The sequence below is a fragment of the Rhinoderma darwinii genome, chromosome 1 (genome assembly GCF_050947455.1).
Source record: "Rhinoderma darwinii isolate aRhiDar2 chromosome 1, aRhiDar2.hap1, whole genome shotgun sequence".
NCBI lineage: Eukaryota > Metazoa > Chordata > Amphibia > Anura > Rhinodermatidae > Rhinoderma > Rhinoderma darwinii.
In genome coordinates this window covers 489535830-489558248 of record NC_134687.1, presented here as the reverse complement: position 1 = coordinate 489558248, position 22419 = coordinate 489535830, and the positions used below count along the sequence as shown (strand labels likewise).

At 41.8% G+C, this 22419-nt stretch overlaps 1 protein-coding gene across 1 annotated transcript in view; it reads left to right on the top strand.

The window, feature by feature from the left end:
- Positions 1-2003: 2003 nt before the first annotated feature.
- Positions 2004-22419, top strand: part of NOS1 (nitric oxide synthase 1) — a 344514-nt gene continuing 324098 nt past the window's right edge. Inside the window, exon 1 of the mRNA XM_075835268.1 lies at positions 2004-2184. The gene's annotated coding sequence lies outside the window, so the exon portion shown is untranslated. The remainder of the gene's footprint in view (positions 2185-22419) is intronic.

The window sequence follows — 22419 nt, the reverse complement described above, 5'->3', positions numbered from 1 at the left end:
TTTATTACTTAGGTGGGGTCTGTAGTTATTATTACTTCACCATTTAGACTACAGCTGGTTCAAGACAGCTGAGTGGCATTGTCAAGTGAGATTTGTTAGTAAAATCTCAATTTTACACGATGCTCTCTATGCAGTTTCTCATCACATGGAGTTTGAGAGTTATGCTCTGGTTTTGGCCTAGTGCAAAATGTTGTAGACCTGCAAAACTGTAGAGGGGCCGAATGAACCTGGATACATTTTAACTGCATTTAATACCGAACTTTTAGGTTTTGAGACGAGTTCATCTTTAAGAAAAGTAAACTACTACTTATGCGTTTACTGTCTATACTTAATACTTACAGTAGCTGTCAATATATATGTTTACATATAAACACATCCAAATGCTGCATAGCATCTGAGCAATGTAAACCTTAGTGATCATTTGCCTTTAAGCATTACCCTTAACAAAGCTAAGGCAGATTTAAAGGTAGAAATATACAATATTGGAACTCTGCCATTTACACTTAGCATAAATAGTCATTGTTCCTTGCCTTTTTGCCATTTTTAATGAAGGTTTGTAGTGGGTGAAAATCCCAGAGTAGTAGAAGGAACGAGAGGGCTCCAGGAAAACAGTCGAAGCATCCTGAGAAGGATTTGCAAATGTTGTGAGTGTAGCCGGTCCCCTTTATTTTGTGCGAAGGAGGAGATTGCTATGGGTGCTAGCTTTGCACAGAGAAGGAAGGTTAATCCTAGTACAGTCCCCGTTACACAAGCAGTAAAGCAGCCACAGGGACCATTTGCTAAGACTAACACTGGTAAACACAACAACACTCAGGCAATGAGTGAAAAGGCAGAGCCCTTTCTATAGTCCAGGGTGATCATGGGCTAATAACAGATCTTACTCATGCGCGCACCCTACGGGAACCAGTGCAGCGATGCGGAAGTGAGTGTCGGCACAGTTACACAGTTACACTGGGAAGACCATACCATGAGCCTATTTATTAGCATCTTATTTGTTTGACCCATCTCTAAGAATAGTAAAAAAAAATCTTACTTTAAGACAACCCCTTTGGCAACTAGCTAATCTTCGCAGGACTGGCAACTCTAACTCCCATTGATCAGCTTCTCAACATGTCACAAGAGGCAGCTCTCCTATTGAAGACTTCCAAACAGAACCATTGATGTCTGCTTTCTGAAAATCTATTAATATGATTTGTAGAAAATTGTGCCCAGTGTCAGCACAATTAAAATTTAGCTTTTCCAAAGTAACGCCCGTCCCACATCCAATTTATTACTTAGGTGGGGTCTGTAGTTATTATTACTTCACCATTTAGACTACAGCTGGTTCAAGACAGCTGAGTGGCATTGTCAAGTGAGATTTGTTAGTAAAATCTCAATTTTACACGATGCTCTCTATGCAGTTTCTCATCACATGGAGTTTGAGAGTTATGCTCTGGTTTTGGCCTAGTGCAAAATGTTGTAGACCTGCAAAACTGTAGAGGGGCCGAATGAACCTGGATACATTTTAACTGCATTTAATACCGAACTTTTAGGTTTTGAGACGAGTTCATCTTTAAGAAAAGTAAACTACTACTTATGCGTTTACTGTCTATACTTAATACTTACAGTAGCTGTCAATATATATGTTTACATATAAACACATCCAAATGCTGCATAGCATCTGAGCAATGTAAACCTTAGTGATCATTTGCCTTTAAGCATTACCCTTAACAAAGCTAAGGCAGCTTTAAAGGTAGAAATATACAATATTGGAACTCTGCCATTTACACTTAGCATAAATAGTCATTGTTCCTTGCCTTTTTGCCATTTTTAATGAAGGTTTGTAGTGGGTGAAAATCCCAGAGTAGTAGAAGGAACGAGAGGGCTCCAGGAAAACAGTCGAAGCATCCTGAGAAGGATTTGCAAATGTTGTGAGTGTAGCCGGTCCCCTTTATTTTGTGCGAAGGAGGAGATTGCTATGGGTGCTAGCTTTGCACAGAGAAGGAAGGTTAATCCTAGTACAGTCCCCGTTACACAAGCAGTAAAGCAGCCACAGGACTCCCACTGAGTAATTAGCACTTTGAAACTCCAGATGTAAAAAAGGGCCTGATAGAGGTGGGGGCTTCATGGAATATGAAGGCGAAGAAGAAAGAGAGAATGTGAGCGATGGCTGGACAGAGTGAACGCATCAAAAGAATCATGAAAGTAAGATTTTTACCTATTCTTTACCTAGGCAGCTTTCTCTCTTGGAACTGCGTTAAAATAATGTGTGTATTATAGCAATGCCACGAGTAACTTGCATGTACTAGGCAAAATTATAATCTAGATGCTGACATTACTGCTGAGAGTAAGATGTCTGCAACAAGAACTTTATTTGGAATATAACGTTTGCATGAAGAGGACAATAACATTTAAAACTATATGTATGTCACATTATTCTTACAAGTAATGAGTCCATCATTGTGGCATTGAGTGATGCTCAGAAAATGCTGCATCCCGAGATGTGTGCGGATGCAGTGTTCACGGATCACCTTAGATATATGACCAGGTGGTATGAAGTAAATCTGGAATTGCACGCCTTTCAATTGACAGATGGAAGAACGGGAGACACGAGGTCACAATGATTAATTTGTCCTTGTTCAAACCCCACCCATCTTCTTCCTGCTCCTACGCAGATGTCACCCTGACATTTGGATTATGTTACGTCCCACTGGATATTACTTTTTAGAAATATTTGTCATTTTTAATGTAAATTTAGAATTCTGTAATGAAAAAAAACCAATGAATATGCAATATTACAGTTCTTACTAGCTCTTACTAGCTGTCATCTACAAGTCTTCAGGTACACACTACTGTGCAATATTTCTATGAAAAGAGTCATTGGTTGCTAAAAATACTATTCCTTCCCTGTTTTTCCTCTGTATGTAGAAACTGACATGTTTCTTTTACTGGCAGAAACCTGTAGCAGTCAGCGCATAACTCAGCATATTTTAACGGATAAGCAGGGACATCTATGATTATGATGCATTCTTTTGAAACTTGCTTATAAGTCTGCAAAATCCTGAATTTGGATTATTATAAATCATATATCATCACATATCTATTTAAAGTTTCAGCTTTAGAAAAAAAATAGGGTGGTGATGTAAGAGATATTCAGAACTCTTAAAGGGTTTGAAAAAGTGAATGGCGTTGAGCTGCAATACCAGACAAAGCCCACAGACAAGAGTGGCACTGTTTCTGGAAAAAAAACAGACCCTTTTTTCGAATCTCATAAGATCTCATTAAGGTATTCTGCCAGGAAAGCATTTGAATCTGGTATTTTATGCATAAAGAATAATAACCGTGCTGCAAATTTTAAAATTGTCAGCATGTTCATTATTAAGGATGCAAATCCACATGCTAATCCACAGTAGAAATGTCGATTTTGATTACAGACTTTAACTGCGGATTATTTCCAAAATCCATGGTTGATTTTCGCAGTGTAAATCCTGACCGTGTCAACATACCCTAAGAGTAAAATGTTTGAGTAAAATATTTGTTTTGCTATGCTAAAAAGTCTGGTCAAGTAGGAACAGAAACAAATATGGTGTTAGAAACTCCAGAAGCCTTTATCCATGCATATTTAGAAGGTTTTAATTGTATTGGATGGTTATGGAGTCTTCTAAAGTAGGTAGTACTGACTTGTATATACGTTGAGGGCATTATTACAACTTTTTTGAATCTGATAACTGAATTGGGGTGCTTACTATTTCCATATTTGACAGCTGGTCATGTAGTGGCAGTGCAGGCGATCTCCTTGGGCTACAGTGCTAAATGACCACATATAACAGTGTTGCCAAGAAAGATGTTCTTTAATTTATATCTTATACCGTTAGAGTATAAGCAAGTTAAAGTTAAAGCTAAGCGAGTATTACAAAATACATGCCACAGAACATCCATCCTAAGAGGATTTGATTTTGTCTTCTCTTGCTTATACACGGCATGAAAATTTAGGATTGAATCACAACTTGTCTGATTTCAACCCTATATATTTTAACTTCTGGTCCTAAAATCCTCTGCTCTGATGGATGCCTTGTTAAAAAAAAAAAACTGGGACGCCAAACAATACACATACTGTTGCAGGTGAAGAACGTGGGCTACTTCAGAAAGAGAGAAAATAAGGACTTATCCCTACACACTGCATTCTTTTTTTTTTATTTTATCAAAAAACAACATCCAACAATTGGTATTATATAAACCATTCCATTATACAGTTGTTTATAACCCCGTATCCCCCCATCAGGCCATGAGAGGAAAGGAAAAAAAAATAAAATGAAAAATAGTAACATAGGACTGCTTTCTAAGACTCGAAAGCAAACCACAATCTATGCTTTTCCACTATTTAGAATCCCCTGATGCGGCCATATCCTTTAGACTTGGACGGGGAGGAGGGGGGGGGGGGTGCCAATGGTGATGATCCACATTGTGCTACTGATAGCTAAGAGATGTGTTCTCAAACAATTGCTGTCTTCAAACATTCCCTCTATTTCCATTCTTATTGGACCACTGACAATATATAAGTGGTATTCCCAAAAACATAAATGATCACATATCTACCAGATAGATGAGAATTTTCTGATTGCTGGGGGTCCACTGTCCCAGATCCTCCTCACTGCACTCCTTACAGTGAGGAGGAGCTTGAATGGAGCGAGGGTCGAGCATGCGTCTGTCGCTTCATTCACTGTCTATGACGGAAACAGCTGAGTACTGTGCTTGGTTGTTTCCGTCATTCCCATAGACATTGAATGGAGCTGCAGCACGCATGCTTGACCACCGCTCCATTTACTCCCATCCTCACAGCAGTAGAGCAAGAAGGATCTGGGGGTTTCGGACTCCTGTACTTAAGATTGGTGGGAGTCCCATCGTTGGGACCCCCAGCGATCAGAGAATTATTCCACAGGATAGGTGACAATTTATGATTCTAGGAATACCTAAATAGACTCGATACTGCAAGACATAGAGAAAGAGAAGCACTAAATGTTTTTGCCAAATGGAAAACTTTTATTGTTTCACATATTTCTCTAGAGCTAATAGAAGAGCTAATTAAATCATTTAAATTTACAGAGCGGTACATTGTGGAAAGTCTAAAAGGCACTTTAGGAGGTCTAAAAATCAGATTTGCTGAATTTTTTTATTAAAACATATAGATACTCTGTCCAGTTGAATTAGAGTAAAAAAAAAAGTTAAACCAACCCTTGAGTAATGGAAATATATTAATTTCATTGAATTTAACCAATACAGATATAAATTGCAATTATTTTGAGACAATGTCATTTTAGTAATCAACTTATTGTTGAGTTGTTTATTTTATAATTTTATCTTGCTAGACACGTTAAACTACGCCCCCTTATGACTGGTGTACTTTACATCAATATTTGTGCAAAAATAAAAATATGTGCACGTTATTAAATTAATTTGCTGCACTTTACTCCTCCTCTTAGCCTGGCCTATTTTTCTAGACACTTTTCAAAACTGTCTAGTAAGGGGCAAAAGTGTCTAAAACACATAATAAATTTGGCGCACAGCATGTACACCAGTTTTTTGGCGCATTTTGTTTCAGCATTCTGGCGCATTTTGCTTAGTAAATCTTCCCCATAATGTGTTATAATTAGTACATTACAAAACACCTACATTCTATGTAGGAGAATGGAGGAATTCATAAATGTTTTTATTTATATTTTTATGGTCTATTTGGAACAATTCTGGAATTCTATAAAAAGCCAAATTCGAATTTTCAGTGGCAAAACCTTCTGATTGGCCTAGGGCATCTCCCTTCTTCATTAGTTTTGCCTGAATAATTGAAGTTTCCTTTAGTCACCATGCAGAACTGTTGTCCATATTAGTTCTAATGGACCATTATTCATTTCACGATTTCTGTAATATAAAACTCAGATCCTATTTATTCATTGCATGCCCTGCTTTTTCAAGCTGGCTACTCGGTAGCTGAGGAAAATATTGTGAGAGGAATATGACAAAGAGGGCCATTTAATAGAATCACAATATGATCATGTGAAGGAACCAAGTGACCTTGGCTTGTATTATAGCATTGGTTAAGTTGTCTTTCTAGCAATATCTAAGAAACTATATAAAGCACTATAAAAAGAAAACCCTCTAAAACAGATGTTGCATTTATCATGCAGAATATACTCTAGGATAGTGTCACCAAAGGGAAAATGGGGCATTGAGTGGGTACATAAAAATTAAAAAGGTGATATTGAAATCATTCTTCAGTGCATTTGTGGTATATAAGTCAGTGTAGAGGAGAGTGGTATATAACCACAAAATTAAAGGGTTATCTAGAGAGAAAAAATGTATGGCCTATCTTCAGGATAAGCCATTAATATATGACCAGTGGGGGACCGCCTCTCAGCACCCCCACGATAAACAGTTTGAAGGGGAAATGTTGCTCATGCCAGCACTTCTTCCCCTTTATTCCTTTCACTGCTCCGTACTATAAAACGCTGACACCCAGTAGGGAGCAGTGAAAGTAATATGGGGAAGCACCGCCCACTGGACTCTTCGCTCACAGTGAGCAGGAATTTAAATGAATAAATTACAGGTTATCCCGAACCTCTTCCCACAAAACGATATATCTGTTAATCTCTTCCTGCTCTATAACATGCTGCCCGCCGATGGGACATGTTTGACGTGAAAGGTTCACCAAGGTGTCGCCTTCTTGATGGGCAGAGGCTAAAGTAAAAGATGGTTTGTGACTACAGGCTTCTGAGATGTAAATCCATTACTAGAATATCCATAAAAATAATGCTGCTGTAAAGTAATACAGACACTGCCATAGAGTGCCATAAGGTTTCAGCTTTGATACTGGTTGTACAAACTTTCAGCATTCTAAACGTTCAACCTTTCACAGCTATGTATGTAATAATAATAATTATAATAATAATAATAATAATAATAATAATAATGTATAAAAAAAAGTTTTTTAACTATCTAACGTCCTTTGTGTTTCCACACATCACATCCCCAAGATCTCTACTTGCTATCAGCAGATTGGAATCATTCTTGCTTGCTTTCAGAGATTTAAAACTATTTCTGATTGAGTCCTGCCTATAGCTGAGGTTTTTTTTTTTTTTTTTTACAATGTATCAGGCTAGGCATTCCTTTATGAGCTATAAAGCAACTAAAGTTAGGGTGGTCTTACATAGCCCATCCTGGGCCATGTGAACGACGGCCGATCAACGAGATGATCGGCGCTCCTTTGCTCCTTTCACAAGAAGCTAGTATGGGGATAAGCACTCGTTACTAAGATCACTCGTCCCCATACATTATTATCATGTCGACAGCACCTCCCCCTATTTGCAAAGGGAGATGTGCTGACGACAATGATAATATTTAAGCCATTTAAAACTATACAAGCAGCCGATGAACGTGCATTTGCTCGTTCATCGTTGCCCTGTTTACACTGGGTAATTATCAGCAACGAGCGTTCTATGAATGCTCGATTGTCTGCTCATTGGCCGGTGTATAAGGGCCCTTACTCTCTTGTCCTGGACACCAGATTTATATCTCTGCTTACCCTCACTGATATATTGTAGCAAACTCAGGATGGAAGAGCTCTGTTTATGTCAAAAAGGATTTCCTACACAGAGTTATTGTAGCAAACGCATAGGAGCAGGACCTGGCCAGAACAGATTTTTAGTCTCAGAATATAAATAAGATTGTTTTTTCCATTCACTGGAAGCAACAATTATCTTGTAAATAGTGAGAAATTGCAACCCAAAGTGTTTTAGAAAGTTGCACAACTTTTCATTATATAATAAATTTTATTTATATAAAACTGGACAACAAGGATTATGGTTGCCCCACGCTGCTTATACAGTACAGTATGTCAATTTAAGACATTACAGTCATTATTCCTGTATATATATATCTATTTAAAACGGAATGTGTGGTGCTGGCATTGTGCTCTTCTATGTTTATAGTATTCTAGATGCCTGCAAAACAAGCAATACCACAGTGGAGATGTGGCATATATTACAAGCTATTCTATGACTCATTTGTCAGTTGCCAACATATCTTAAATTAGTCTCGTCATGTCTGAACTGTTAGTATGGATAATGGTTTTCAAACCAATGTAGCAAATTGTGCATACGTTTCTGCTTCTGAATAGTGCAGCAAGAGTCTGTGTCGAGGGTAAAATGGGGCTTGATTGTTGTGTGTTACATCGCTTCTGACACTTCTCCTTGCTTTATGCTGCTGTAATTGTTTGTTCTACCCCCCACTCTTTTCTATAAGTCAGTGTCCCTGTCCCTCTTATTTTCATAATGATTTTTCAATATTGAACTTGGTTGAACTTGTCAAAAGTTTTAGATATTTCTGGGCAGACATAGCTAATGGTTAACTGCATCTAGGCTTATTGCTAATATTTCTAATAGTTTTTTTTAGAGTAATATTTTGTTAGTCCAGACTTCATGATCAGTTTTGGTAGTAGGTACCAATGGCTAGGTACATCTACTGAGTCAGTATAGGCCGTTAAATAGGCTAAGTTTATCAGAGCAATGACCTGCAGGGTTAGACACAGGTGCCCCCATGCAAGAACAGTAAATGGGCCCCTTGCTCTCTAAGGCCTCATTCAATATTTTGCATCAGTATTTGGAAGCTAAAGCCAGGAGTGGGTCCAAAACAAGTAAGATTTGCAAATCTTTCCTTTATACTTCTGTTAATGTGGCACTCCTGGTGTTGGCTTATGTACTAATGCAATATACTGATTTAAATACTGCCATGTGAGTGAGGCCATAGAGCTCTTCATAGAGCATCCCCCTTATGTTACGCTGACAATCCACCAATAATTGCAAGCTATAGACCAGGAGTCTCAAGCCCGCCGCCCGCGGGCAGCATGCGGCCCCTGGGGCAGTGATCTGTGGCCCGTGGGACACAGAGCCGCTAGTACAGGCTCAGCTCTGGGACTCTGTGGAATTCCCTGACATCACTGTCCACATATGGACAGCGATGTCTGGGGCTTCCCCAGAGCCGGAGTCCATGCAGAGCGCTAGTATAGGCTCTGCTCCGGGACTCTGTGGAATTTCCTGACATCGCTGTCCATATATGGACAATGTTGTCAGGGTCTTCCCCAGAGCGGAGTCCCGGGCAGAGCGCTTGTATAGGCTCTGCTCCGGCACTATGTGGAATTCCCTGACATCGCTGTCCATATATGGACAGTGTTGTCAGGGTCTTCCCCAAAGCGGAGTCCCGGCAGAGCGCTAGTATAGGCTCTGCTCCGGGACTCTGTGGTATTCCCTGACATCACTGTCCACATATGGACAGCGATGTCTGGGGCTTCCCCAGAGCCGGAGTCCATGCAGAGCGCTAGTATAGGCTCTGCTCCGGGACTCTGTGGAATTTCCTGACATCGCTGTCCATATATGGACAGTGTTGTCAGGGTCTTCCCCAGAGCGGAGTCCCGGGCAGAGCGCTAGTATAGGCTCTGCTCCGGCACTCTGTGGAATTCCCTGACATCGCTGTCCATATATGGACAGTGTTGTCAGGGTCTACCCCAGAGCGGAGTCCCGGCAGAGCGCTAGTATAGGCTCTGCTCCGGGACTCTGTGGTATTCCCTGACATTGCTGTCCACATATGGACAGCAATGTCTAGGGCTTCCCCAGAGCTGGAGTCCCGGACAGAGCGCTAGTATAGGCTCTGCTCTGGGACTCTGGGGAATCCCCTGACATCGCTGTCCTCATATTTACAGCAATGTCTGGGGCTTCCCCAGAGCCAGAGTCCCGTGCAGAGCGCTAGTATAGGCTCTGCTTCAGGACTCTGTGGAATCCCCTGACATTGATGTCCATACATCGACAGTGATATCAGGGGCTTCCCCAGAGATGGAGTCCCAGTGATGTCAGGAGCACAGCTGGAGTCCGAGGAAGAACTTACTAGCGCTCTGCTCGGGACTACAGCTCTGGTGTTGCCCCTGACATCCATGTCCATATATGGGCAGTGATGTCAGGAGCAGAGCTGGGATCCCAGGCAGAGGGCTAGAAGTGGCTCTGCTCCGGGACCCCAGCTCTGGGCAAGCCCCTGACATCACTGTCCATATATGGACAGTGATGTCAGTGGCTTCTCGAGAATTCCGACTAGTGATCTGCTCCAGGACACCAGCTCTGGGGTTGCCCCTGGACAGTGACGTCAGGGGCTCCAACAGCAGAGGAATCTCCAGCCAAAGTGTCGGCAACGGTCTGGCTGGGGATTCCACTCCGAGAGAGAGCCCCAATGGAGCTATCTACTTGGGGTGTGTGTGGCATTATCTGCAGAGGGCACTGTGGCAGCATCTGCAGAGGGCAATGTGGCAGCATCTGCAGAAGGCAATGTGACAGCATCTGCGGAGGGCACTGTGGTAGCATCTGCGGAGGGCACTTGCAGCATCTACGGAGGGCACTGTGGCAGTATCTACGGAGGGCACTGTGGCATTATCTACGGAGGGCACTGTTGCCCTATCTAAAAAGGGGCTGCCCAACCTTGACATGTGTGTCTGCCAAACGCTGCCAACTGAGCCGCCGGACTGCATTTAGCGACACTTAAACTGGAAAACTGGATTGTTGAAATAAGCACATGGAGAATTCTCTAAAATTTTAAACCTAGTGGTATTATTATAGTAATGTAGTATTATTATAATATAGTGTTATAGTACTTCAAATAACTAATTGATTAACAATAATTTTGTATTGTATCAAATTTGAAACGTATGCGGCCCGTCAACTTCCCATTTTTTCTATATGTGGCCCACTTACCCAACCGAGTTTGAGACCCCTGCTATAGCAGTAGGAAGCTGATACCTGCTTGTAAGGGGGCAGTGGAGCACAGGTTGCACCAATGGTAAGTGTGGTATGTAAATGTTGTTCCATGCAGATTTCAATATGTATATATAGCATCAATAAAGTGATGCAATAAAGAGATTTGTGAGGCTGATAAATATGGTGACATTTATATATTTAATGTAGAAGACTATAACATTTAGGTTTTTAAATGTGACTATATATAACACTGCAGCAAGCAGCACAATTCTTGTCATCAAAATGATGGAAGCCTCGACAGAACCCCCAACTGACCCCATAATAAATCAAAGGAGTTTGTGACCCCATAATAAATGAAAGGGGTTCGGTGTTATTTGGATCGGCCGTACGATGGATCCGGTACAATGTTATGGCTTCTGTTATTAACAAAAGTCATATGTGACTGAGCCTAAGTTTTCAACATATTTTACAATGTTTTATTTCTCATGGAGTCTCTTTTGCTATAGTGGCAAACACAATGTATTATTTATGATGAGCAGAACCTTAGTTATATTCTGTAATAGTCCAGAGTTGCATTCCTGTTTCTAAAGACTCCAGAGTCAAAACCTCCTAGAATCCTTTGCTGGCTAAATGTCTTCATAAAGCTTGCTGTGGTAATGGCATCTTGGACGTGTCACCTTCACACCAGGCATTGAACAGTAATTTAAAGCAAGAAAACGACCAGTCCTGTCATTCTATGGGAACTCAGCTAAGCTGCTACATATGTGTCTGTTGGCTAGTAGTCTGTTTTTGATCATCCTCAATGATGATACAAATATTGTGAAAAAGGATTGACACTCCTAGAAGTATCCATAATATGGAGAAAGATTTGCCTAGACTTGAATTATGGGGAAAACAATAAAATCTACATTTTATTGTTATAAATGTAACATGGTAGATCTCTCAAATATAAGTACACCTGAGCAGCCACCGAAAATATCCAATGTGTCAGATTGAGTTTGACAGATTTCTGCCTTCAGTCACAATCTGGCACAATCTTTTGTGTCATGAAAAGGGCCAACCAACAGCAAGACATGGTCTTAATCTGTCATAATTTCAGGGGCAGCTAAATACCTGAGAATTCTCTTGAACATGTCAAAAAGGCCATCCAACTGCAGACACTATAGAAATGAAGAATGTAACGTGTCTCCAGATTTCTAAGGCTGGAGGGATGTTAACTACACGACAATGGTCCGCACGAGTCGGGACAAGTCGAGTGACTCCCGGGGGACACCGAAAGCGGGTAAAGCACAGTCGGAGATGGAGAAATTCCTCCATAAAAAGCAGTTCTCCCCGGCCGGGAAAAGCAAGATGGCGCCGGACAAATCAATCCCGCCGGAACCACGTCGAGGTGATGACTCCGACGAAGAAAGCTCCTGTACGCACTCAGATGCTGGAGGTGGGTCAGATCCATTACCCATTACTAGAGCTTTCCTGAAAAAAGCATTGGCTAGCGCGATGTCCCCAGTCCTAAAAGAATTGTCCTCCATTAAAGCGGACATTCAGCACGTGGGGCAAAGAGTGGCTGTACTGGAGGACACTCAATCCGCCATTATTCAACAAGTGGAGGCCGTACAAGGGGCCGTGGCTTCGCAATATTCACATCTAAACCATACTTACCTACAACTGGAAGATCAGGAGAATCTCAGCAGGCGGAAAAATGTTAGGCTGCGTGGCATTCCAGAGACTGTTACCACGGAGGAGATTCTGCCAACGGTAAAGATAATTTTTTAGACCATTTTGGGCCAAGCAAAAGCGGCGCAGGTCGTTATTGAGAGGGCCCACCAAGCACTTCGACCTAAGCCGTCTCGGGACGAACCTCCCAGAGACGTTATATGCGGCCTGCTTAATTTTTTGGACACAGCTGCCATCCTATCAGCAGCACGAGTGATTCCCGACTTAGCGTTCGAGGACAACAAGATACTGGTCTTCCAAGACCTGGCTGCAAGCACCTTGGCCAAGCGGCGGCTGATGAAGCCCTTGACCGAAGCCTTGAGGCTAAGGAAGATACCCATACGATGGCTGTTCCCGTTTGGCCTTGCTATTATGCGGGAGGGTCGACAGATTACCATCAGGACGCCAGAGGATCTCTCTAAAGCCTGGCCGAAAATAGGCATGGAGAAAATTGACATTCCGGACTGGATGCCGATACAGCGAGATGCCCTTTCATGTGAGATCCCTGATCCGCACACTTGGCAGAAACCCCAGAAGTTTAAAGCCCCACGCAACAACACAAGGAGAGTGTTTGAGCACCACCCGGAAGCCCCCTGAGCCCGTTCGGGGTCTCCGCTAGAGGGGATTTGACCAATGTATATCCTTTAACAATTGTCGTAGATGATGTATGATTATGCTCTGCCATTGTGTTATTATGTTATAATGCTCCGGGGGCCTACTACGCTACCCCTGGGGTGTTGGAGCGGGCGGCTGTGGGTTGCCTAGTGTGGCCTTAGGCCGCTGCTCTCCCTATTGTCCATCATTATGTTCACCCTCCTTCTATTGCATAAGATTTGTAGCTTATATAGAAGTCTGTGTTCTCTATTAATATTGAAAGAGGTTGGTTTCCTCGTTTCACCCCCCCCCCCCGCAACTCTACAGTTGGGCTGCGACATCTTAAGACAGGGGGCACTCTTTGTGGGATGGGAGGTCCCCCCTTAATCCCCCTTTTCCTTTGGAAGGTTGCTGCCTTACTACATCTTTATTTGTTCTCTCATTTGTATATAGTTCTATGTATGTTCGGCATCTATCCGGTGTTCACGCCTGCATTGTATTATGAAGCTAACTGTTTTCTGAATGGGTCATGGCCCCGATTACTTTTTTGACACTAAATGTGAATGGGTTCAGTACGCCGCAAAAGAGGTCTCAGGTTTTCAACATGCTTAGACAGGATAGGCCGGACGTCCTGATGTTGCAGGAGACTCATTTTCGCCGCGAGCGGATACCTCGCTTACCACTGTCCTTATACAGCCAGTGGTTTCATAGTACTCATACATCGGCCTCTAGAGGTGTGACTGTTGGTATCCATAAAGATTTTCCATTTAAAGTAGAAAATTCAAACGTTGATCCGGAAGGTCGATACATCCTCCTAAAGGGTTCTCTCTGCAACACCAAAATGACTTTAGCTTGTTTATATGCCCCGAATGATAAACAGATTCCTTGGCTGCTGAGGACATTACGCATACTTAAGGGTTTTGGGGACGGGATGTTAGTCGTGGGAGGAGACCTAAACGTGGCGCTGGAATCTGATCTTGACTCTACCTCGGCCGCCCGTGTGTTCACTCATCGAGCTATGCATAAACTTAAACTGATGCTGTACAGCTGCTAACTAACTGATGTATGGCGTTTATCTCATCCACAGGAGAGAGACTATACTTTCTATTCCCATCGACATAAAGTATATCGTAGATTAGACTACATCTTTATGTCTACGTCGCACCTCTCGAATTTACAGTCGGCCTCTATAGGGCATATTACTATTTCAGACCATGCCCCGGTGCTAGCTAAAATACACGTCCGAGACCTGCCATTCAGATCCTGGTCTTGGCGGCTCAATGACACTATACTCTCAGATGAGGTTCACGCGGGGGCCATGGGAGCAAAATTGGAAGAATATTTCCGCCTGAATAATACACCTGATGTTGCAGTACCAGTGGTATGGGAAGCCCATAAAGCATTTATCAGAGGGGAATTTATTGCATTGTGCTCACGTTTGAAGAGGGACAGGAATAAGAAATTGCAATTCTTGCTGGCGCAGATCTCGGCTCTTGAACGACTACATCAGCAAACTTTGACAGCTTCCTTACGCACGGATTTAGACTCCCTCCGTCACCAACTTAAATATATGCTAAATATACAGGCGGCAAGGTCCTTCCAGAAACTCAAATGTCGTATATACCTACATGGGGATAGGGGCTCAAAATTGATGTCCAAAATGCTCAAGACACAGACGGAGAAATCCTTTGTGTCCTCGGTTAGGACTGCTTCAGGTCAGCGGGTTGCTACCTCTCCACAGGTGGCCGAAGCCTTTAGACAATTTTACGCTAACTTATACAACTTGGATGCTCAGGGATTAGCAAGTCCCTTAGCCTCAGTACACAAAGATAGAGATGCGGCGGTTCGGTCCTTTCTCACCAAGCTGACTTTCCCCCAATTATCAGACAGTGAAAATGCATCCCTGTTAGCTCCCTTCACGATGGAAGAATTACAGACCAGTTTAACCAGCATTCCCTCGGGGAAATGCCCAGGGCCAGACGGCCTGCCCATTACGTACTACAAAAAATTTTGGAGCATACTTATCCCACAATTTCTGGAAGTCTGTAATTCTCTCCTAAGTGGTGCCTCCCTCCCGCCGCAGGCCCTGGAAGCCTTCATTACTCTCATCCCAAAAGAAGGTAAGAGTCCTGATGATTGTGCAAGCTATAGACCGATTTCACTGTTAAACACTGATGTGAAGTGTTGGGCCAAACTATTGGCTAGCAGAATAGCTAAATTTTTACCGAAATTGATAGCAGAGGAGCAGGTGGGTTTTGTCCCGCGGCGGGAAGGGAAGAATAATATCTCTAGAGTCATAAATGCGATTCACCTTGCGCGAGGGAAGGGGGTTCCTCTTGTCCTACTGGGAACTGACGCGGAAAAGGCCTTCGATAGGGTCGACTGGAGGTTTATTTAGAGTGCCTTAGAAAAATTTACGTTTCCCTTGCCCTTTATACGTGCTATATTCTCCCTATACTCAAAGCCCTCAGCCAAAATTAGAGTAAATGGAATATTGTCCGCACCCTTCTTCATAAAAAATGGTACCAGACAGGGTTGTCCCCTTTCCCCAGCTCTTTTTATTTTGGCCCTGGAGCCACTACTATTACATATTAGACAACATGAAGAGGTTAAAGGATTGAAGGTTGGGGCAGTAGAGCATAAAATTGCAGCATTCGCCGATGACCTCCTTTTATTCATTACCAACCCGCTGTTGGCCCTACCGCATATACTGGCATTGTTCGACGAGTTTGGTTTTGTCTCCAATTTAAAAATAAATCTTAGCAAGTCGGAAGCATTAAATATTAATGTCTCCCCTCGGATCATTCTTAAATTACAAAGTTGCACCCCCTTTAAGTGGCCACCTAGGGCTATAAAATTCCTGGGGGTTTTGATACCTGCTGACGTGAGGGAGCTATTTAATCTTAATTATAAGGTCCTCTATGCCAAGATCCGTAAGCAATTGTTATCCATTAGGTTACCGTTCCTGTCGTGGTTTGGCAGGAAAAACGTACTCGCTACATACATACTTCCGCAGATTACGTATCTGGTGTGTGCTTTACCAATAGATGTGCCAAAGAGTTACTTCCGGAACTTTAAATCCCTGTTCATTTCCTTTCTATGGGATTCTAAGCGGCCCAGATTAGCATACTCCTTTCTGATACAAAAGAAAGAGCAAGGGGGCATCTCCCTACCCGACCTGGAAACGTACTTTATAGCTAACCATTTAGCCCGCTGGACGCAACTGGCAGATGGGGGCAATGCCTCTCTATCTGTGGTTATGGAAAGAACCCTTATGGGTCCAGGGATGCATGGTTTGCTCTGGGTTCGCTCTGCCTCGCACTCTCCAAAGGGCTACTTGAGCCCAATCACTAGGGGAACGATTGAGGTGTGTCATAAGGCAAGAGCCTTAAATATGTCAAAAAAGCTCCTCTCGCCCCTTGCCCCCTTGAGCGTTCTGCCCTCCTTTTTGGGTAGACCGCCCGATAGAACAGCGGATTTTTGGAGGTGCTTACATAAGGTACAAATATCTGAACTGTGGGGGCCAGATGGTCCACCTGACTTGCTCTCGGTTTTTAGGGGTAGGGATCTGAAACAACCAAACGCATTACAACAGGCAGATTACACATCTACCATTGCTATGTTTAAAGCTCAGTCAACTTCTTTAAAAGTAGATACGACCTGGTTAGAAAATTATATATTATTGCCGGCCACCCCGACTAAAGTTCTGTCTAAATTGTATAAAGGCATCCTATTGGAGACATCTTCGCAAAAAACCCACTTTGTGAGACAGTGGGAAAGGGAGTTGAGATTGTCTTTCTCCAAAGAGGACGTAAGGTTTATATTGAAAGCCGCCCAGGGGTTTTCTACGTGTGTGCGAATACGAGAGAATTCCTATAAGCTGGTTACGCGCTGGTATCGAACCCCGGACTTCCTAGCCTCTATAGGTTTAGTCACTGAAAATTCTTGTTGGAGGTGCTAGGAGGGCCCGGGCTCCTTCCTTCACATCTGGTGGTCATGCCCTAAACTGTTAAGCTATTGGAGGGGTGTTGAAAGAATAATAAATTCTGTCTGCTCTACAAATATGACACTAACACCTGCACTATTACTGCTTTGGTTGCCCATACCTGACTTTACTCCATCTGTACACAGTCTCCCGACTCACATGATCTCTGCTGCTAAATTGCTGGTACCTACCTTTTGGAGACAGCCTAATCCACCGACGGTGGAGCTATGGTTAGATAAGGTACAGCAGATATGTAGATTGGAGGAGATGGCAGCCTGGATAAATCATTCAAGGGAGAAATATCTGAAGGTGTGGAAACCTTGGCTGGCCAGGGGGGTGGGGGGGGGGATACAAGACAAACGTGACCGGCTTTTCCGCCCTCCTTCACGGGTAAATTGGGCGGGGTATGTACTTTTGGATTGTTTGGGGAAGGGGTATGATTTATGTATATGAGGGGAGAGTACATTGAGTGTGTTATATTTTCTCTATGATTTCATTGAGTCCGGCCCACATTGTATACATTGTATCCATAAATACTGTATCCGTAAACACTGTATCCATGAACCCGCACATTCTGTTATTCACATTAGGTTATATATTTAGAGATCTTTCTAGTCCTGTCTGCATATTTTCGATCAATGTAATCGTGTAATGTCACATAAGGGCGTGACACCGCATGATGCCAATCCCAGGTTGTTCTTTCCCTGTGTTATGTCTCAGCTATCATGTACCTTTATTGAAATGTATGTCAGCTCAGGGGATTTTGGGGTCTAACTTGTTGTGTGAGGATGTTGTTTCCTTTGCGATGTCTACCAGATGTCATTTTCAGAGAGTTGTAATTACACCCAATATTTGTATTCATGCTTTGTTTTCAATTTGCATATCCTGGCACCTGACTTGTATGGTTTGATGTCTTTCCTTGTATGCTATGTTTATCTGTTTAATAAAAAGAGATTTTGCAAAAAAAAAGAATGTAACGTGTCTCCATTTTCTATTGGCACCATATCAAACAGATATATTTTTCTAACATGAGTTTAGAAACTAGAATGCTGGGAAAGTTAGGATGCTAGAAAGTTGGGACTCTTTTTGTCCTATAGCTGTCTCCAGTGGTCAGTATCACTCTTTCAAAATGGCATGCATGTTGCACAACTGTATTTTACTATGACTCTGTAACCTATAGCACATCGGTTTCGTAATCATTGCGTGATTGGATGGTTTATACCATTGATGCCCAACTGGGAATCCTCATGTGCCTGGTGAGCAGCCCCCCCGGGCCTGAGGCAGGAAAATTCCTATGAATAATTATGTTCTCATGTACCCGGAACGCTATGCCTAACCACAAGGAACAGAAGAGCTACTTTGTTTTCTTCTTTGTTATTGGCAACTTGCATATCTGTCCCATCTCTAAATTACGTTATGTGCATGTTTTGTATATGTATTCAGTTATTGGCTATATTATGTGTCTGTGCTATGTATTCCCTCCATATGTATTTACCAAAAGCAAGAACAGATCTCGGAAGTTCTGTTTTGAAAAGGTTGTTTTTTTTTAGTCAACTTATTTTTAGCTAGCTGAAATATTTGGAAAACAAATATGCTGGCAGTTGCATAAAAAAATCCATATGTTTGTGTGCGCACCTACCTCATTATACAATAGGAGTGCATTTCAAATAAATTTCTATTGTTTATCATCATGTAGTTTTCAGGTCCAAATTTCAAAACTGATTCATTTCTTAATTTATCTCTATTGCGGTCGGAGTTCCATTTTTACGATAGAGAGCTTCATATCCCCTGCATAGACATATATTTAAAAGACAACATGCTGGGTGCCTGCAGCCATCACCAGGCGCAGCTTAGAGCTACCTCCATACTGTTATACATTGAACAGTAATATCCTAAGCATCCCCCCGTAGCAGCTGCAGGCAGTTAGTATGTTATCTTTTTAATCTTTATCTATGAAGTGGATTAAGAGTACTCTATCAGAAAAACAACACTCCAACCACTATAAACATTTATCAAGAAATTAATTAGCATAGCATTTTTTTAACAATCTCTTTTTATTGAAAGTAAATAACATATAATAAGTACAGAATGGCTAAAAAAAAACATTGGTATAATACTTTATCCTATTGGTAGTAACATACAATCTCTCAGAACAGGTGAAAAATAAGGGGAAACCAATTTAAGATAATGGATAAGAGGTAGCGATCTGATAAGGCATTAAAAGTAGACCTCTGAGTAATTGTATGCATAAACCAAAAGGGTCAGAAGGAAGGAATGGAGGGAGAGATAGGGGATGATAAAAAAAAGTATAGCTCATGTATTTGAAACTCGATACAGAGATTCATTTGTCAATTTTACAAAAAAGTTGTTCTGACCAGCAGGTTTGTGGACCTACTGGGCTACTCCACCGGGACTCACCGGCCGGCGTTACAAAAGTACAAGGTTTATAAACTATCACAAATAACACCCGAGTGGTTCAACAAGACCTAATTCAGGGTGACTCTGAAAAGTTTGTGTCACGGAAAACCTTAATAATACATGAATAATGAGAAAGGCTATGGTATAATATCCACATAAATTACCCCATTAGTAATTGGGTTGTGTTTGATTTGAATCTACAGTATGTAAATATGGGGACCACATTTTCAAAAACTTGTCAAGTGACCTCTTTTGCCAGCTAGATAGCTCTTTCATCGTAGACATTTTAATTACTCTGCCATTCCACATTTTAAACAATGATGCAGTGGTTTGTATCCAGAATAGTGGAACTAGTGCCTTAGCTGCAGATATTCGATATGTCGTTTATTTTAGGAGGGGTTATAGCATGTAGAACTTTTAGCTAAGGCTACGGTATATTATTTAATAAAAGATGGATATTTGATTTACTGATGAGTCTAATCTGTTTTCAACTTTTATCCAAAAGGGTCGAATTAGAGGGCAAGATGACCAAATGTGAGAAGGAGAGACAGTTTATTTTCAGCAATGCCAACACATTTTGGAGGATAATAAATTATGGCCTTTTGTACCATCTAGATAATAGTGTGTGTTGGTTTGTAGTGATATTTCACACACTTGAGAAAAACCAACAGAGTTTCTTAGAACATTTCTGCATTGTTCTTCTGATAAAGATATCCCTAAAGGCTCTATTAAACAGGCAAATTGCCATTGATCAGGCAAACGTTTTACAAAGGGCAATGATCGGGAATGAGCGTTCGTATGATCGTTCCTAATCATTGCCCTGTGTAAACACGGCAATGATCAGCGATTAAACCAGCAACTGCTCATTCTTCAGCTGATCGCATCTTTAATGAGACCAAAAAAATGACGCTAGCCGGCAGCACATATCCCTGTGTACACAGGGAGATGTGCTGCTGACATGATGTAAGTGCATCGGGATGTACGATCGTGTCAATAATTGTTCACCCCCCATACATTAAAAATCATCGCTCCTTGTGAATGGTGGTAACGAGCGCTGATCGATGTACTGTACCGTCGATCGGTGCTAGTTTTTCTGGCCGGTATCGGGCCATGTAGACACCACAAGTCTTTTCCCCAAGATTTAAGATAGTTATGTTTCCAGGAGGGATCAGGTGATAACAGTTTATCTTAAAATCTTGCCAACATTTTAGGTGTGGGAAAGTTGTCTAGGAGTAACTTTCAAACAATGTTAGCTCTCTAGAAGCTATTTTTTTTATTTTATTTTTAAAAATGTATGCCTAACTTAAGTAAATTAAGATAACGTAGATGATTTAACGCTGGTATTTTAATCTTGTTTGTGAGTTCCGAGAATGTAAGTATTTTATTATTTGTCAATAAATCACCTATTGAAATGGCTTTTAGAAGGTCCTAAAAAATCTGTTGTTCCCAAGGGAGTGTTTTTATCTAGTACAATATGAGGTATGAGACTAGCCAGCATCAAAGGCATGTTCACCATTGGCATTATTTGTTGATGTCGTGCGATAGCTTAATGGTGCTTTTAGATAGTGTACATTCCACGGACTCCAGGTTTAAAGTATTTGGTTTTATTCATAGTGCTTTAGGAATTCATTTGCTAACATAAATCTCTCTATTTGTACTTTAGGTGATCTATTCAAATGGTGCATTAGGGCTAACTATCAAGTCAATTGAATGGACTTGTAATACTGTTCAACATTTGGTAGCCCTAGAACACCATTTAGTTTATTTTTAACTAGAAGCAAGTGGGCCCGACTGGGTTTTACTTTTTCCAGAAGAATTTTGAAAATAGTCTATGTATAGACTAAAAGAAGGCATTAGGCATAGATATAGGGATCAGTTGCATTTGGTATATATTTACAGGCAGCACATATGTCTTGAGTAGATTCTTCCACCCCATTCATCAGATAATAGGTAAGTCGTAATCCTGTAATAGACTTTGAACTTTTTTTAAACAATGGTAAACAGTTCTCAATGTATCAAGAGGAAGAGCCAGTGTTCAAGTATTTAAAGAGGCTCTGTCACCAGATTTTGCAACCCCTATCTGCTATTGCAGCAGATAGGCGCTGCAATGTAGATTACAGTAATGTTTTTATTTTTAAAAAACGAGCATTTTTGGCCAAGTTATGACCATTTTTGTAGTTATGCAAATGAGGCTTGCAAAAGTCCAAGTGGGTGTGTTTAAAAGTAAAAGTCCAAGTGGGCGTGTATTATGTGCGTACATCGGGGCGTTTTTAATACTTTTACTAGCTGGGCGCTCTGATGAGAAGTATCATCCACTTCTCTTCAGAACGCCCAGCTTCTGGCAGTGCAGACACAGCGTGTTCTCGAGAGATCACGCTGTGACGTCACTCACAGGTCCTGCATCGTGTCAGACGAGCGAGGACACCGGCACCAGATGCTTCAGTTGATTCTGCAGCAGCATCGGCGTTAGCAGGTAAGTCGATGTAGCTACTTACCTGCAAACGCTGATGCTGCTGCAGAATCAACTGTAGCCTCTGGTGCCGGTGTCCTCGCTCGTCTGACATGATGCAGGACCTGTGAGTGACGACACAGCGTGATCTCTCGAGAACACGCTGTGTCTGCACTGCCAGAAGCTGGGCGTTCTGAAGAGAAGTGGATGATACTTCTCATCAGAGCGCCCAGCTAGTAAAAGTATTAAAAACGCCCCGATGTACACACATAATACACGCCCACTTGGACTTTTACTTTTAAACACACCCACTTGGACTTTTGCAAGCCTCATTTGCATAACTACAAAAATGGTCATAACTTGGCCAAAAATGCTCGTTTTTTAAAAATAAAAACGTTACTGTAATCTACATTGCAGCGCCTATGTGCTGCAATAGCAGATAGGGGTTGCAAAATCTGGTGACAGAGCCTCTTTAAGCCCTTGCCGACATTTGACGT